Raw genomic sequence first — 18,300 nt, forward strand, 5'->3', positions numbered from 1 at the left:
ATTTAATCTATTTGAAGCGTGAAGCGTATCAACTTATTCATCGATGTAAATTGTAGTCTCTATTTAATATACATATTTTCTTTAAATCTTATTTAGATTATAAATAAATTAAGGTATTTTATTATAGCAATATTGATATAATGCACTCTTTATTAGTACTCTCTTTTTTTTAATTTCAATAAGGATCCTTTTAACCATGAGTTCGATTAATCCGATTACCCGATCTCTTTCATAGATTTCGTCTAGAAGAAGTTTCGTCCTATCGTAAGGATGGCACGAAGTGAATGCGGAAGGAATATGGGTTGATACTCTATACGCTTTTCACCTCTGAATCGCATATTTCTTCTACGTGCTCTTTTCCATGCAATAATTCTAATTCGATTGTAAATCGCTCTTGTTTCTCGCCCAAGATTTCAGAAATTTATTTTAATTTTCTTGACAATTTAAATGCGTACTCTTTGCGGCTTCGTTTACATGAAGACATCGGGTACGATCATAATGGGGGGCTCGGCTTTAAGCCATATTAATAGCAATAACTTCTATTTTACACAGTTCGGTTCGTACGTCTTCATTACGCTCGATTCCACAAATCCGTGTCAATGTGCGCGTATACGTAGCTCCTTAACGAGATATAACGGGCCGTCCATCCTCGTCCCGTGACGTCACGTCACGTCGTAAGGCCGATCGATCGTTCCGAGATCATCTCGCGAATCCCTTTTCCAGTTCTAGAGCATTCAGCGGGAGGCTGACACACGGAAGGCAATACTTATCAGGCGGGCAAAACCGGGGAAGGGGGGAGAGGTAACTCCGACGAGTCGGCTTCTAATCTGGGCATACAGCGAAAATTACATCTTCTCGCGGGGGGGGGGGGTAGGTGAAAGGGGGCGAGAGAGCTGGTCGACATCCGCCTAGGAGAGCGATGGTAAGCTCTTTCCACCCCGATTTTCACTCTCTGCCGTCTGCCGTCTAGATCCAGAACGTCTTATTCGGGGATTCGCGCGTGAGATAAAAACAAAAAGAGAAAGAAAGATAGAGAAAGGAAGAGAGCAACCGTGTCTGTCTAAGAAGGCTTATGAATAGTTAGGCGTGGGAAGGTGTACGAAGGTGGTGCTCATGCTCCTTCGAAGAAGGCATGCAGCTAATAACCCGTGGGTGGACGATCAGTCGGATCACTGGATGGATTTATATCGGTTTATGTCAGAGTTCGAATTAATTAACGCTCGTGAGTAGAGGCTCCTCTTGCCGAGCAAGCGTTTGAGGAAGTACAGTAATGTTTTTAACGAGTACCGTTCCGTGAAATCATCCCTCGGAATGAATTCAACCGTCTGAATTCTTTGGATATTGAAAGGATGACTTGATGTGCGAGATACGCGACATTGATGGTACTTTCAGTTTTAATTGGAGACAAAAGACTTTAATCAGTAAATGTCCTCGTTTTTAATTAACTCCGCAGCTGTATTTTTCTGAAAAACATATGTGTATCGTAAGCGTTACTCATACATTTTCATTAACTGTATTATTTGCGTATGTGACGTATAAAACTATAGTATTTAATCACATTCATAATGCTCAAAAAATTTCACAATTATAAGTTAAATTCTTTTAATTGATAATCACTTTTTACACACATTATAACATACGGATAACACCTGGATCTATTTTTATTCAGAATATTTAATCATTTAATCATTATTCTCATTAATTTATCTCTTCAAAATCAAGTCACTTACCGTTACGCGCTACTGCCAGAAAGCGAGAATAGAAATAACGTCTTAATATAATAAAATAGATGAGATCTAATAGCCTCAGATTTAGCCGCCCGAATTTCTTGTTACATTGCTATGTCCGTAATTCGCGTCCGAAAACCGAGATTCTTCATTTAATCTCAACTGGGGCACGTCACGTTGCGGCGAAAGCGCCGATTTTTCGGGTACGCCGATATCGCACGTCACAGCTCGTAGCGGCAGGTGCGTACACTCGCTCGTAATATTTACCTGAGCGCGCGAGAGATGGGATATAAATACGATTTTCATCCTCGACGACGACAGCGGGCGAGGGTGCGACAGAGATGGGGTGAGGACGACGAAGGATGGAGCGGAGGAAACGCTGACGGGGAGAGTAGGTCGTTGGTGCGGAGCGGCGCGGGGCCGAAGGCCTCATTTCCGGCGGAAACAGAGGTTCTCTCACCCCTGATAAAGGCCAGCCCTCCCTGACCGTATCCGCGCTTCTCGCCCTCACCCTTGTTTCAGTCCGACGGTGGCGGCGGCAAAGGCCAATCGAATTAAATACATTCCCGCGTAGGATCGTCCAATCCGACGACCGTGCCCCCGCGGTTTTTGTCTCGCGGTTCGTCCTCCCTCAGGATGCACCGGCCATCTCTCTCACTCTCTCTTTCTCCCTGCTCTTCTTCCTTAAATCTTAGTGCAAATCTGCTTTCTAGAGGTAAATTTACTCTATAAAGCTGGTTAAAGCTGTTAAGCTGTCGTCACTGTGCTACACCTGAAGCTCGTTCCGCCGAAATCCTTTGAGTTCCTTTTCGTCGTTACGTACTCCCGTAATACTGATGTCTCTACGTTGAGATAATCGCCTCGGTTCGGCATGTAGCAGTTGCAGAAATATCATGTGCACAGGAACGATGATAATTTGTTCGGCTATCGCATCAATTACCTGATAAATCTATTAGACATCAAGATGTGCAGAGCGATCTGTAAACCTCGTAAAATGCGGTTTTACTTAACAGACAGAACTTGCGGTTCTTCGAGGCACTTCCTGCTATATCCGTCCGCTGTATTCGCGTATTCGCGATTATCGTTCCGCACGCGAGAGGATCCAGAATTTTTAGCGTGCGTTGCATTGTATTATTTAAAAAAGCGGCGTCTCCGATAGCTGCGCGGAGCCATCCATTATCCGTAGTACCGATAAATCCTGGCGAGGCGTTCGAGCTCCTTGTGTTTGGTGGATATATCAAGGCTTTCCTTCGCCTCGTCGTCCCGCACCAGGACGCGATCGCCGTCGTCTTTTTCTACTTGTTTCCTTCCGCGTCGCAGACTTCCGAATCAGCCGAGATTGTCGATGCGATTCAGGGGCGGATGAGTGCCGCCGATAAATCGAGAGATTTCTTCTTCGCTCGTGCGTTACTCCCAGCGTCGACAACTGTCATCACCTGGGAAACAAATATGAATACAAATGATTACTCCGAATAATTAGGCATCGGTGATTATATGTAGCTAATCGATGATAGCCGCGATAAGAAATAGAAAAGAAGCTCAACTGATAAATAAATAGGCTCACGTTATTATATACTAGACAGTTTTAGAGATACAGTTTGTATAATTAAATGAATAAAGATTGAACGTCTGACAACGTTCTGACAACGTTTGCGGCCTCGTTACCGTCATAACTTTCACATCACGGTTAATCAAATAAGGGATCGATATTCATATTCTCGATTGTTACTTCCGAATTTCTTATCAGATCAAAGTGATTCAACATCAATCTTGTCGCTAGCCAAAAAGAGTTTAGTAAACGATGACGAGTCAGCTAACGATTTAAGCTGTAAACTTCAGAACGTTTGCAGCACTACTATTTTTTCAAGTGGAAGGCAGGTAGCTCGTCGCGGATTAATTCTCACGAATATAGCGGCGAGCATGATTTGATTTAAATCTGTCCGAGCAGGTACCTAAATTGGTTCCTGCGGGAGACAGCGTCGTTGCCTTATCTTCGCGACTCCTGCCGGAACTGAGATTTCGCGTTTCCTCCCGGCATCGAGAGATTTTTCACACCGATACTACGCCGACGATGGCGGTGGTGGTGACAGTCGAGAACGCGAGTAGTTGTAGCAACGGTAAATCCTCGTTAGATCCGCGAGAAAAACAAAGGCGAAGGTGGACGCCGACCCTCGACCCACTCAGCGATATTCTTTCCCTTCCTCCAGATTTCTTAGCGTGCGAAAGGGTTGTCTGTCTCCTTGCGGGCGAATTTGTGCGGTTTCCGCTTCTGCCATCGCCAGCTTTCCTCATTTTTCTTTTTATATCTTGTAACATAGCATTATATCATGTCATTAAAATAGAAAAAAATATCGGGCAATTGTTCCTACTTTAATACAGATATCGAGAATGTCCTTAGTTAATTACTTATCATAGAAAATAAATTAAATGACATCCTTCTTTTTCTCTTTTTAATCGTGACACTTGGAAAATCAAACAGCAATCAAAATTAACTCCAATCATTACGCCTGTCATTACGGAAAAACCGGAAAAACGCCGGCTAAACATCTCGAAGGCTATAAACGCCTGTTTTTGAGATGTAGACAAACCCATGAAGCTACCAACCTGAGCGCATCTTGGGCAACGTGGTATATAAGGTATTCTTGGCGGACGAGTCTCCGGGAGAGCACTCGATAGGCTAAGTAAATCAGAGGCCTTTGGCCAAGAGCGAGGCCACCCTTTAACCCCCATATCGCCCCCGCCGTACCTCCCGTCGTCTCTTGCGTGATGGCAGAAGTGGGGATGGCAGGGGCAACAAAGGGTCGGCTAAGAGCTCTTCAGCGACCACTCGCGCACCTTCCCCAACCTAGGAAGCATCACCTACTCTTCGGCTCAACTAGTCTTGCCTGCTTGCTTGCTTGCTTGCTTGCTTGCTTGCTTGTTGCTTGCTTGCCCCATGACGTGATTGCCACCGAAATGTGTTTACCGTAAACCGTATCAAACTGTCGAGGGCCGGTCCACGTCAATGTTGTAGCTGTCTGTCTTTTTCGAGTACGTCGATAAAAGTACGTATCCTCGTCAATTTCGCAGGCACCGTTTATGGCCGTGATCCCCCCGCCTTCTCGTAAAGTTCGATTCGCGAAGAATCGATCGACGAATAACGCAAAGTCGCTTCTCCAGTCGAAGTCTCATCTATTAATAATATGCTGAATTATACTTTAGGAAATATTAACTGGAGAAAAATTTAATTTACTAAAATATTGCTTGATATGTTTGATGATACTTATTTCGGTTATTAATCTTCTACAAAATTTGTTTGTGATAAAATATACTCGCTTCCAGATAGTTTTACATTTGTTAGAGATAAGAATACGCGAAATTTCTAATTTTAAAGCACTTTCTTTTTAAGATAATCTGAAGAATCGTTAATATAATAAAAAATTTAGATAAAAGTCTAGACTTTATTCTCGTTCTGTCGTAAATGAACGTGGAGATAATCGAAACTTATGCTATATCGGTCGTTCTTCATAGTCCGTCATTTTTCATCGCATTTTATGGTGGGCGGATTAAATTTGGCGACCTGTATGCGCTGATGCAGTCTATGCTTCCTCGGCTGATACGAGCTGGGCTTTCTTCCTGGGATTTCATCTTTAGCGATCTCTTCGTCCACTCTTCTTCGCATCTCGGAAAGAGGCACGGCCGCAAAGATTAAACCGAATTCGATCGTACATGGAAAGAGGAATAGCCTCGTGAATCTTGAGAAAAATTTGCCATCCTTTCCCGGATGCAATCGGAAATTATTATATTTCATTTCGTCTCTCATCTGCAACGTTTGTGAGACATACATTAAAGCGTGTGATATGTTAAAAGTAAACTCGTGCGTATAGAAACGTGCGTATTGTCGTACTGAATCGATCCGAAAACGATCGTCTTCCCAAACCTGCGATTTGACGATTGTTTGATAACGATTATGTTTGCAAAGGTAGATTACGTAGCGTGATTTACAGCGATACGATGGACAATTTAAATATGCTCAAAGCAGACACCGCGGACTCTCTATACAATTTCGATTAGTTCCGATTTCGGTGATGTGAACGCGCGAAATTAATATCTCTGTTTAGTTTCGACGATAATGGAAATACATTTGTTAATCTGTTGCACACGTATTACACTAATGAATACATATTTGTCGCATAGAAAATCGTACTTACCGTAATTATACGAGCGCCGAGCGGCCGCTCGCTCGCGCAAAAATCTCGTCTCTTTATCGTTGACGTTGCGCTCGGGCGCAGTGTTGTTGCAACAAACAATTACCAATCGCGGATCAATACATCGGCACTACAGCGGCGATTAAAAGTCCGCATCACTTACGCGCCGGAATAATTGCGATGACGATGGTCGGGCGACTTCGTTTCTCGCAAACATCGGGGTGGGCACCCACCCTGCTCGGTCCGGTTGACAAACACTCGCCGGCTGCAAATCTCACGATAAATATCGGCGCCGCACTCCGATAAATATCACGTTCGACTTCGATAAATACCGGGCATAGTTAATCGACGCTCGTCGGAATTAAAAGCTTATTGATTATCGGAATGTAATTCCCGCCTGGATGATATGCCCGCCCGCCCATTATCCTCCACCTACACGCTGATCAGCCGTCCTTGGCTGCAAAGGATAGTAGCGAACGCTGCAAGCCGCTCCGCTCAAAGTGGCTGTTACCACGCGATCGACCTCTAATTAGTCGGATAATAATGGCAATAACTAGACGCGTGCATCGTCTACAATTCGTATTCTACCGTCCCTACGTAAGATCGCTTTATTGCGCTTTTGCTTCCGTTTTTGTTCATAATTAATCGCACTTAACAATTAATCATGACTGAACTCCGTGCGCGATATGCTTGACGCGAGCTTGTGAATAAAATTCATCAATTTTATTGTACTATTGTCCTCTCGAAGTGCTTCCTCGTTGGAAACGATCCGTGAAATGCTCCACTATCGCGAAGATGTTTCAGCTGCGAACAAGAAATCCTTGCGAATGAAATAAATTCCAGTAAATGAGTAACGTAATGCACGGTTAGTTTCTCATGTGATATCGTCAAGTAATATCATGCCGAGTTAGATATTCCGTAAAACAAATACTCTAAATATTGGCTAATATAGCATGCTGCATTTTCGTTCCGCGCAGGCGCACGTTGGCTCGCGCTTACATGTATGCACGCAGTCGTACATTTTCCACTCGATTAAAGGAACGTCGGCATAAAATTATTTGAGGAGATCCGTTGCTTCCGAGCGTAACGGAGCGGATTTTATGAGCGCAGGGAGCGGCCGAGGCCAGCACCGGGATTCTTGCCGTTCAGGAATATGAAATGCATCCTGGGCCATGATCAGGAACAGCCTAGCACCCGATATAATCGCCCTGAACGGGCCGGAAGCTATTTCCGCCCCAATTTGCAATCCGGTAAATACCAGTGAGCCGAATACCACCGCGCCCAGTCTCAGACAAAAGCCGACCGCTACGACTCGCGGCGTGGGAGTCTCCTCATTATTGTTTCGTTGCGAAATACCGTACCGTTGCACTCTTTCCGCACGATACAAGATTCTTCAGATTTGCTAGCCCTCCTTGCTGCCGTTCCTCAAGTCGCCCTGCATTTTAATTCGGCGGCGGCCGTCAAATCGATCGAACGCGCAATTTCAAAGCGAACGCTACACCGAACGCGAAATGTCCGGATCATTATTTAATTGTTTGATTAATCGACACGTGGGCGAAAGAGTTCGCAAAGGCGCTTTGATTGTGCTTTATCGGTTCCTTTAAGAGGGAGCTTCTTCTTGTCTCTGGGAAATCTTGTCGTGCGCGACGTAATCTGAAAAGTAAGGTCGCTCGAGCATAAATAGGAGTTGAAACTAGCAGAAGCAAAAATGTATTAAGGGGCACTCTGAAGTAATTTGCTTCATAAGTGTGTACGAGGAAAGATCTAGTTTCGTAACGACATAGCTATTAGTAATATTACAGAATGCATCAAGTATTTGCATTAACTTTAATGCAGCAACATAAGGAAAATTATAGAATTATTAAATAATAGATATCTTTAATTTTGATCAATATATTGATTTCAATATATTGACTAATGACATATCTTTGCAAATGATTGCGAATTGTATTCTTTTAAGTTTGAAATTTAAAGCATTCTTTTCGGCATAATTTCGAATTTTTATTTAATTAAAGCTTTCGTGCTTCACTCCATACGAGCAAAGAATTTACATTAAATCGGTTTAAGCTAGTTTCCTTATCGTATCGAGAGTATACAGGATACAGTATACAGGAATACAAGATGTGGTTCGCGAATAGGAGATGTATATACGGTTCACCAATGTCGCTCGTGATCTGATCGGAAGCAACTCTGCGGTTAAGACTGGTCATGACTGGCACAGCTATTCCGACTACGACAAGCAGTTTCGCGTAAAGCACATTCATGCTTGACCAAAGTGCTGTAAATGTTTCTGCTCGTAGTCATGTATAGCCAATTGTACAATGATTCCGCTTCCGATAGACCGATTTGCTATCTAATATATTCTATCTTCTTCAACTATGATTCAACCTCGCAATTGATCTTCGGTATTTATTTCTTAGAACATCATTCTGAAGTAATATGCAAACATTCTGAACAATATGCGAACAGCTCAACAATTACCATTTTCGATCATTAAAAGTTAATCTGTTTAGTTTATATTACAAGGATCTTCGGATTATTTATGAGATAATACTTTAGAAATGCTGCAGAAGAGAGACAGTTTTGTATAAGCGTTCGGTATTCGGTTTTTGTGACCTACAGCATGCCATTATATTGTGTAAAACGACGAACTTATTATTATTCGCGCAAGGACACTTGAACCGGCAGGTGCCGTTCCGTGTTTCGCATTAATTCTCGAGACGTAACGAAGAAATGTTAAACGCGAGATTCTGTAGATAATATGCGCAATTATTCGATTCCTCCGAATAATCTCGATAATCGCGATAACTATTTTCCGCAAAAGTAGATATTTAGATTTACTTGATTAAAGTCGAAGCGCAAAATGAGACTAATGCTGTTTAATTTTTCCAGTGGCAGCGACAAGTTAACAGACGGACGAAAGTGCACGTTTCGTACATGTACAGCACGTTTTGCATATTCTTTAATAGTTTCACGAGAATACATTTAAATACACCTGACACATACTTCGAGACGAGAGTTTTCAACATTTCTGTTTTACAATTATTCTTAGTATGAAGAGATTATTATTTTTTAAATCAAATAGAGTTATTAATTAACATTATGGGCAATTTCAAAAACTTATTTCACATCAATATCTTGTTTATCATTATCTATCGACAATCACACTTTTAAAATGAAACCATAATTCTTGGGTCGCATTTCTTTCTTTATTTTGGACTCGATCCGAAAGAGAGAGCGGGATGGCCACCCTGAGATCATTGGAATTTGTGAATAAAGTTGTTTAAAATTAATCTTGTAAAAACTATTAAAGTGTACTTAACGTGTCGCGTCGGGAGTGCCGTTTCGAGTGCCATACGATTGTCATATTCTACTGGTTCGCATAATCAACTCGCTCGAGCATCATATTTATGTTTCTAGCTCTCGTTATCGGTACGCGCGATTCTAATTAACATTTTCGCGAACAAGTTTCGTCGGGAGTGCCGTATCGTATTTTCGCGAGTGAGTGTGCCATAAAGGAGCAGCCATCGATGGATTATCGAGAGGAGGAGGAGATCCGGAGAACATTGGGCGACAGTGGAGCAACGTAGGGTGAGTGATAAATAAAATATATAAATAGATGACAGAGAGAGCGTAATTAAATTCGAGATCTAATAGAACGGGCAGGCAGCAAATCGAAGAATAAAAATATCATTGCCAAAGATAATCGAATTTTCTGAGCTACTACGTGTCTTTTATAATTCACAACAACGTCCTACGTTTTGAAAGAATGCAGAGTCCTTTATGGGAGGTTAATATTCTCATCTCCTTTCTCGTTTTTTTTTCTAAACGAGTTTTATTAAAACGCTTTTATCTCACGGGTTCCACGTTATTCTTAGCCATGTTACCCCGCTCAGTAGGACGCACTCGGCGCCAATCGCGGGGGCCAATAAATGCGCATCACGCGGCCGCAAAGTTCCAGCTTCCATCCCTCGCGAGCGTCGTGCACAACAATCGTTTCCGTTTATTCACCGACAATGCGCCAAACTTTCCAGTTGGACCGCGCGCTGGCTGGCTGCTTGGCGCCGGGTAAGCTTGGCATGGTGTATTTGCTCGGCTGTTCTCGGCCGGGAAACTTGGAAATTTATTCCCGGGGAAATTCGCGCGTTTGAATTTTTAGCAGGCTGACGCCTGAAACTTCTTTCTTTCCTCGATGCTGCGACGGCAGCGGACCGCCGCCTACTTCACTCGCTTAATCGCCTATAAGAAAACGATTCTACTGTAGTCAATCTTTCTCTCTTCTTCTCTTTCTCTTGCGAAATACGGGAGCGAAAGTATCATCAGAAATCCGAGAATTCAGTCGTACCCTCGTGTTGCTCTTCACCCTCTTAACCACATAAGTGGTGACCGAGCTTCCCTCATTTGCTTCGCGCTGAACACGTTCAAATGGATCGAGAACAGTTTGTTATCGATTTTCAGCATACCACTTCGGGAAGAAATAAAATCCACAAATTAGATGTGCGATTAAGCAATAAACGTAACTTGATTGTAATCGATTAACAAGATGGGTAATCTGATTTTATTATTAATTGCTGAAACTTTATACATAGTGATTCATTATTTCCCAGTGAAACAGATTAGTTAAAATCGCCGGTTTTCGGGTGATTTGTTAAACGATCGAACGAACAAAATCCACGTAATTTCGGAAACGTTAAAACCGTGGCTTTCAAGCGACATCTTCATTCGACCGCGTTCTCCTGCTTTTACCTTCACCTCGTTGGATTGTAATTCGCCGCGCATTGATTCACCGTACGTACGTATGATGCCGACTGTGCGCTGTACACAACGACCGTAACTTCGGGAACTTTTGTTTGAATTATGTTGAACGAATCGTGGAAACTGGTGACGCTATCGGTGCGCCAGTCGACAGAAACAGTCGTAATGTGCCACTCGAGTTCAGTTCTGTCGGCGGCAAGGCAAGGCGGTAATGGCGTTGCAAGCTGCAGCTAGCAACTACCACTGACGATACGAATCGCACAAAAGCCCGCCGCGTGAACGTCTCTTTGTGAGAAAGAGAGAGGAACAGAGAAGCAGAGAGAGAGAGAGAGAGAGGGGGGGGGCAGAGAGACACAGATAAGTTTTCTTTTATCCGCGCTTGCTCCAGAAACGCGAGTTCAATGGTACACCGAAAATTTGGTCTCCGAGAGATCGAATTCGCGCCTTTATCGCGTTCTGGATGCCACGCAAACTATCACGGATTCGGCCGATTATATCAAAATTCGCATCTCCCACGAATCTCTGGCACTTAATCCGATGAGAATTACAAATTACTGCGAAATTGTTGTACGAAGTTAAATCGCACAGTTTGCGGACGAGATGTACACGGGTGAGAAATTTTGCAAAGAGGAGCTGTCCCGAATTAGCGTGTGATGTTTTGCGAAAAAAGCTGGTTTGCGAAAAAATCAATCAATCGTGAATGCAGGTCGGCACGTTTTAATCATGCGGAAATCGTGGGCGTTTCAACGTTGAAAAGTATTACGCGTGGCGCATACGTGTGCATCGAGGCTGGAGCTATTACCATTCGCGTTGGCATTTCGCAGCGGACCGAGCTGAAATATTACAAAACGATGCGGCAATTGTTGAAACGGTATAGGGACACCTCGGTCAAAATGCGGTTTCGCGCGGCGCGTTTAATTGCGACGAAATTTACGTCGATCAAATCGCCGACGCGAATAACGGCGAAAATTTATTGTCGTGCTAAACGACGCGACCCCGCCCCTCACCTGCTCGTATGATCCCGCTAATTATAATTGCGATATCCGTATTATTAATCGCGATTATCGAATGTATCACGCACGCAAGGGTTGACGCGACTTAACGTCGTAGTCGTAATCTCATCTTAAAACGCATGGTACAACGTTATTAATCAAATTAATAACATAATATACGAATATATAGATGATATACGAAGAAAAGGAAAAGAGGATCGATACTGAAAGGAATGGGGGCACGGATTAATAATTCTGAACTAATTTGGGAACTTGAAATTCTGGCGCAAAATCATTAGCACAATTTCACGCATAACTGGACAAGTTTTGATCATGAAACTACTGATCTCACCTCAACTCGTCTACCCCATCGTGTCTCATCCAGGTCGAAGGGAGACCTCCGCGTCCGCGTTCGCGGATCGAACGTCGGCTGGCGCGTCGTTTCGATCTCTCTTCCTTTCGTCCTCTTCGGAGCGATTCGGTGCGCTCGTCGCTGCCGGTAATAACGATAACGAATCGCCGTAATGGCGAGGCGGCCCGACGATTCGTTTTCGACATCGGTGACGGCGCCGCGTCCTCGAATTCACGCTCGAGTCGGCTGAGTCGGGTAGGAACCGCCCGGGACGGTTATCGGAGTCGATCATTCAATTTCGCGTTGCAAATTGTCCGCGCCGGAAACTCATATCCGGGCACTTCCGGTTCTGCCTGGTCCCGCCCCATCGGGGTAGAGAAGGCCGTCGGCGACAGGCCCAGGCATCCAGCGGGGCTGGTTAATGCAGGGGAGGGTAACCTCGGAATGAGGAGGTTCGGGAGGGCAGAAGAGACAGACGGGAAAATCGGGGAGGGAGAATCGTGGCGCAGAAGTCAGGGTTGAGGGCATGGCTTCATCCTGACGCAGATGAGCGGTGAACTCGCTTCCGGTCTGCCCTCCAGTCTGTCTGTAACCCCGCTACCGCCGTTGAACCTCTCACCTGCGTTAACGTCGAATTGTAATAGTTGATGATTGATTTTGGTTTCTCATTTATCGCGTTGATTTCATAATAGCAGGGAAACGCTGTTAGCTCTGGACTATAAATTAAAAAAAATTCTAGATAGCTCTGCATCTCTCTCTTGTTGATGTCAAGTCGCAACGTCGGCTGATGATGAACGATTATCTTTGCTTTCTTTGCTGGTCTTCAATCAGAAAAGGAGCTTCGCGATTTCGTCGATTTTTAATTAGAAAATTTTACCTGCCGCTCTTCATTAATCATCGTCATGTTTAATAGAAGCAATGGTATTCCCTCGACTAGCTGTTAATTCTGATAAAGAAAATCCTTTGTAAATTCGTCTCACGCGAATATTACTTGAAAAATTAGCATTTTTGTGGTGCCTTCCGAAAAAAATACATAGGTATTTGCGATAGATATTCGCGCGCTTTTCGCGATAGAAATTACACCTCTTACGCTACCGATGATCATCCTTAGATTGACGTATTTTGCGCAGCAGGCGCTTATATCATCAGCCGGATTACCACGACGTAATCGTCTACGGACGTGGTTGCCGGCCGTCGTCCAGTCGAGGCTCCATGAAAAATAGCGGCGACCTTTCCCGGGTAACGACCAGGTCTTCGCAACATACGGGGGGACGTGTATTAATCGCCGGCAGGCGTCAGCGCGTCGCTCGCTCGCGGTCTGACCGATTTCATCGTTTATCCCGACGCGCACACATCGCGCGCGCGGCGGCGGCGTCGACGGCGCGTGTACGTGTTCCATTTGCCGCACCGGTGGCATCGGGGAGATTCCGTCATGAGCTACGTCCACTGCATCCGGAGAAGGAGAGAAAGAGAGAGAAAGAAAGAGAGAAAACGAGACGGAGAGATGCGTGGGTGTTGGCACGACATCAATCGGGGCCCCGAGGATCGGTTGGCTGGCCACGCGGTCACCGCGTTCCCGTTTTTGAACAACAATCCTGGCGTCATAAACCCATCCGCAAAACGGCTATTTACCTACCTACCCATCATCTCTCGCGGTTGTGTTACCGATGGTCCGCGTCGCTCTCTTGCTGTCTCTCTCTCTTTCTCTCTCCCCCCGATATATTCCTATTCCCCTCCGCGTGATTCAGTCAACCATTCACCCTGTGTCGGGTGGGTGGCCGCGCGCGGTCGCGGTGACGGCGGCCGCGGCGGTGGCGTGGTTTCATCGACGTCTATTGGAAAATTTATTCCAATATTTTCAATTAAAGTTAGACAAAGCCGTTGTTTGATAACGCTACGTGTTTCGCCGCTCTAGTTGCCGAGGTAAAAATAATATAGCACGCGCGAATGATCAGGAGTGGCTTTCACACCAGCGGCGCTGCTGTCGGCGCGAGGGTAGGTAAAGCCGACGGTCGCCGACGGTTGCTGGTGCTGGTCGGTGATGGTGATGGTGATGGCGATGGCTCGTTACCGTGGACGTTGCACACGTGGGGTGGACGACGGTGGTACGGACGAGAAGGGCGAGAGGAAGGATGGGAGGGTGGTACCGTGCACACCGACGAGATGTGGGCGACGAAGCGAGCCTGAAGGGTCGGTCGAGAGACAATACGCGATTCCGCACGAGTACGCGTCCAGCATTTCGCTCGACGATCTGCACGACGCAATTAAGTTACCTAATGCGGAAAGAGTCGGCTGGATGTGATCGCCTGCAAGTGCTTTCGTTATTGCTAGGGATTAGAGGACTTTGGATGAGCCCGCTCGTAAGATTGCTACGTTTTTCGATGTGACCTGCACGTCGCGCGCGGAGGATCTCATCGCGGGGGAGGGATTATCGAATATTTCGGGTTTATTTATCGAGAGCGCCTGGAACGGTGGAGATATCTGACTTCGATATTAGCGTGGGCCAATTTAATATTCATTTTAAAATACACATGCACACATACACTCTCTCGCTACATATTTTCATTTATTTGTTTTTACGAGGTTTTTAACTACGCGGTCTTGAGAGAGGAGCATATTTAATAAATTGTGGCGCGCAAAGCTAGTCTTGCGCTCGTAAATTAAACGCCACGGTGAATCTCTCACGGTAACAAAATATTCCCGAGAAATTCCTGTCTTTTTAATTTGTCGGACATTGACCAGTCGTACTCTTAGGCAAAAGTGCACGTTTTAGTAAATTTACGTCGAAAATTGCAATAAACGTGCCGTCACGATTTTTTTGTTACACTCGCGAAATTGAAACTCAGCTTTTTCTTCCGCCAAGGAAATACATTTAATTTTAAACGTCCTAACGTAATCGAACGTGATTCCCTTAATGCATTGGGAAAAAAACACTCGTTAGTAATCTAATAGCCGCCTACGCGATATGCGATAATTACATGCTCGGCAGCGGGACAGCCGCAAACGTCACGTGCTTGTCAAGACCTATCACAGCTTCCTGCTGGTATGCATATATTGCTGGTATGCGTGAGAGAGACTGAATTGAACGGAGAGGAAACATAACGGGGTTCTATTTACAGTGCACAAAAAAGGAAATTTATCTGGACTTGCAGCGTCAGTGTTCGTATTGATTATGCCACAAAGCAAGAGAAAAAAGAAATGTATTAACGCACAAAGATAATGTATAATAAGAACAATATGTAGGCGGGAAACATCGCAATATCCTTGAAAGAAGTATAAGCGAGAGACTAAACGAGGTCTCGAGTTTTCAAAGAGTGACTAGAGAATTCGTGATAGTAAATGAAATATTTTGAAATAAAGTCTTCACTGCGAAAGTTTCGCGAATGGCAAAACGCAAATTTTATATCTCAATAACTATCTTACAAATAAGATTATCGTGCAGAGAAAGAAAGGGGAAGAGCGCAGAGGAAATGTTAGAACTAAAGAGATCCCCGTTTATAATCTTCTCCGTTTTGCTCCTCTCCTCGTTAGAAGTTCGAGTCTTTTACGGAAACGTAAAGGAGTATATATTCACGCATGAAAGCGTGGTCGGGAATAATAATAACCGGCTAATCGGCTCCCCTTATTTCGGGATACAGGCGCAAGTGCATCTTCAAGACTCTCGTTTCGCCGACATCTCGAGCGTGGGAGTCGAAAATCGATCCGGCTAACTCGAACGTACCGCGACGGTCGCATCGGTGGTCCTGGGATGATCCTTAATAACGTGAAATACTACGGTGCACATGGGGAGAGAGAGCTAGAGAGACAGCGGCAAGGAAAAGATCGACGATCGGATGGGGCTACACGTAGCGTATACCGGGAAGGCGAAAGGGGTGTTGGGGGGTGGCGGAAAGAGGCGCTTGAACACGTAGGATATATCGGATACGCGGATCGAAGGAAAGGGACGAACCGATGAAATAATAGGGTCCTCGCAATAGCCAGAGCCGGGCATTGTGCGAGGCTACAGCAGCCAGGTCGACTCAATGGAAACGGATGAATGCCGACCATCGTGTGCTGCAAGAGAGAGAGAGAGAGAGTGCTCTCTTTTTGTCGTTCTCTCTGTCTCTCTCTCTCTTCCGGTTCTCTTTGGGCTTCGCGCCGAAAAGCCAAGTCCGCCGGCTTTAATACTATGCCCGGTGTTCACCACTTTGCGATACGTTCCTGTTTGTAATTGAAATCTGTCCGCCGCTCTTGGTCCGTCGCATCGTCATCGCCGCTGCTCGTTCTCTCGTTAGAGCTTCCTTTTTTTTATCTCGGCCGATCATTCTACCGGAATCGCGTATTGGTCCTCTTTCTCCGTGGCTGTTTGGCGATACCGCTTGTAATGAAATTGAAAATTGTGGCAGTCCTTCGTGCGATGTTTGGAGCACCTAACGTTCTCGCTTCTGATCGATTAATTCGTGTACTAATTGTTAGTGTACGCGTTGTAAATTATCGTCGAAAATTCATTCATTCATCTCTGCGTGCGGGAATCTAAAGTTTCAGTACGGGTAATTATCTCTCTACGACAGCGGCAAATATACGAGACGACATTTGTTCCAGACATTCCTATTTTGCACGGAAATTACTGGTGTAAATATTGTATTATATGTTACTGGGAAACATTTCAGTTTGCTATCTTTTTTCGCAACTCTTTCGGAGCATAGCCAAAAATTTGAAAAAAACTTTTGTTACTTATACTCAAAACGCGCAGATAAATATAATTAAGATTATATAATTGATGGATTTATCTTATACACTTTTTGAGTTTATACGATGGATAGTCGTGATATTTCAATTATTTGCTGATATAGCTGGGAGGAGAGGTAGATATACCGCTGCAAAGTGTTAATCTTCCGTTAGTTTCATCCAGCATGCAAACAAGACATTAATTCACTCAGCATTTCACTTAAGATATCTTTGCAATTAGTTTCGAGATAAGCCTTCTATTCAAGTACGCTTGGAATTAAATAAAAACAAATAAATATTCTATCCTTTAGCTGAATGCGCGAAAACTGTGGTCTCGGATCTGTAATCAGAAAAAAGTGTCTCGACATTCTATATCGAGATAAAAATCAACTGCAAATTGCCCGGAAACTCCATGAAACTCCATCAAACGAAGTGCGAGTAATCTGGGGCGCTGGTCTTTTGACGGTATCGGGTTACCTGCGACGACGCACTTTGCCCTGTTTTTGCGCTTTTCCAGCACGATCGCGCTCTGTGAACGCAAAAATTCTCGATCGCTATTTGGCACGACAATTTTGTCGTACAGGTGCACGCCATTTGTGACGCGTTTGAACGCGTGCATCGTGAATTCGCGCAGCGCTGTCCGATTCCGCATCGCTATTCATATGTGAGTATTGAACGGCGTCCGTGCGGAAGGACTACCTGGAGAGCCAGAGAGAGTGAGAGAGAGAGAAAGAGAGAGAGAGAGAGAGAGAGAGAGAGAAGTAGTGATGGCGAGTAGTGATGGCTCTCGAACCAAAGCTTGCCCACAATTTTCGAGCAATCCAAGCACGGATGCTCGATGGAAAGAGGATTCGATCAGAATAGAAACGGACCGAATTTACAATAAAGTTCACTTTAAACATATCGTCTACGAAAATGAGCTCCATAAATTATGTCTCATTTTCGCTTTGTGCCTTCCATGCGCTTACGAATTTACGTTTACGAATGTCGACGCTTTCATTGTTCCCAAAATTGCGCATCATTGGTACCGAGTTTTGGAGCGTTCTAGGATTGTTTATGTCCGGCTCGAAAATTTCGTGATCTTGCAAGAGGATATCGGTGCCATCACTACGCGCGGGTCACGCACATATGTCGCTTGGCCGTTTGCAGGTAATAGACAATCGTCATTACGCACCGGCCCTCGTTAATATGCCGTGTGCGCGTCGATACGTTATGATTTCCGATAGCCCTGATGGAATATAGCGACCGGCCGGTCGTCATTTCGAGCGTCAAACGTCGCCGGTACAGCGGCGAGAAAGACGCCTGTTTCTGTCGCCGCGTTAATGGCTAATACGTGACGCGTTTCTAATTAACGAAGTCGGGAAACGAGCAGACGCGACGAGAAGAGAGAAACGGTCGCACCGTTGTCGGTGGACGCAGATAGGGGAAGAAGGGCAACGTAAAATATTGCGAGGCTGTGGGGGGAAGTGGAGTGAGTGCTGTCTGCGAATATTGGCGATTTGTTCCTAGAGAACCTTGCTGTAACAATGAAACAAGTTTACTCCATGATCGGTTTTAGAAACATGAATATTATTAATAAT

At 44.7% G+C, this 18,300-nt stretch overlaps 1 long non-coding RNA gene across 1 annotated transcript in view; it reads right to left on the minus strand.

Moving 5' to 3' along the window:
• Window positions 1-399: 399 nt before the first annotated feature.
• LOC105284275 overlaps window positions 400-18,300 on the minus strand; it is a 44,525-nt gene continuing 26,624 nt past the window's right edge. Inside the window, exon 2 of the long non-coding RNA XR_894845.3 lies at window positions 400-3,163. This is a non-coding gene — a long non-coding RNA (uncharacterized LOC105284275). The remainder of the gene's footprint in view (window positions 3,164-18,300) is intronic.

This window comes from Ooceraea biroi, chromosome 12, assembly GCF_003672135.1.
Source record: "Ooceraea biroi isolate clonal line C1 chromosome 12, Obir_v5.4, whole genome shotgun sequence".
Lineage (NCBI taxonomy): Eukaryota > Metazoa > Arthropoda > Insecta > Hymenoptera > Formicidae > Ooceraea > Ooceraea biroi.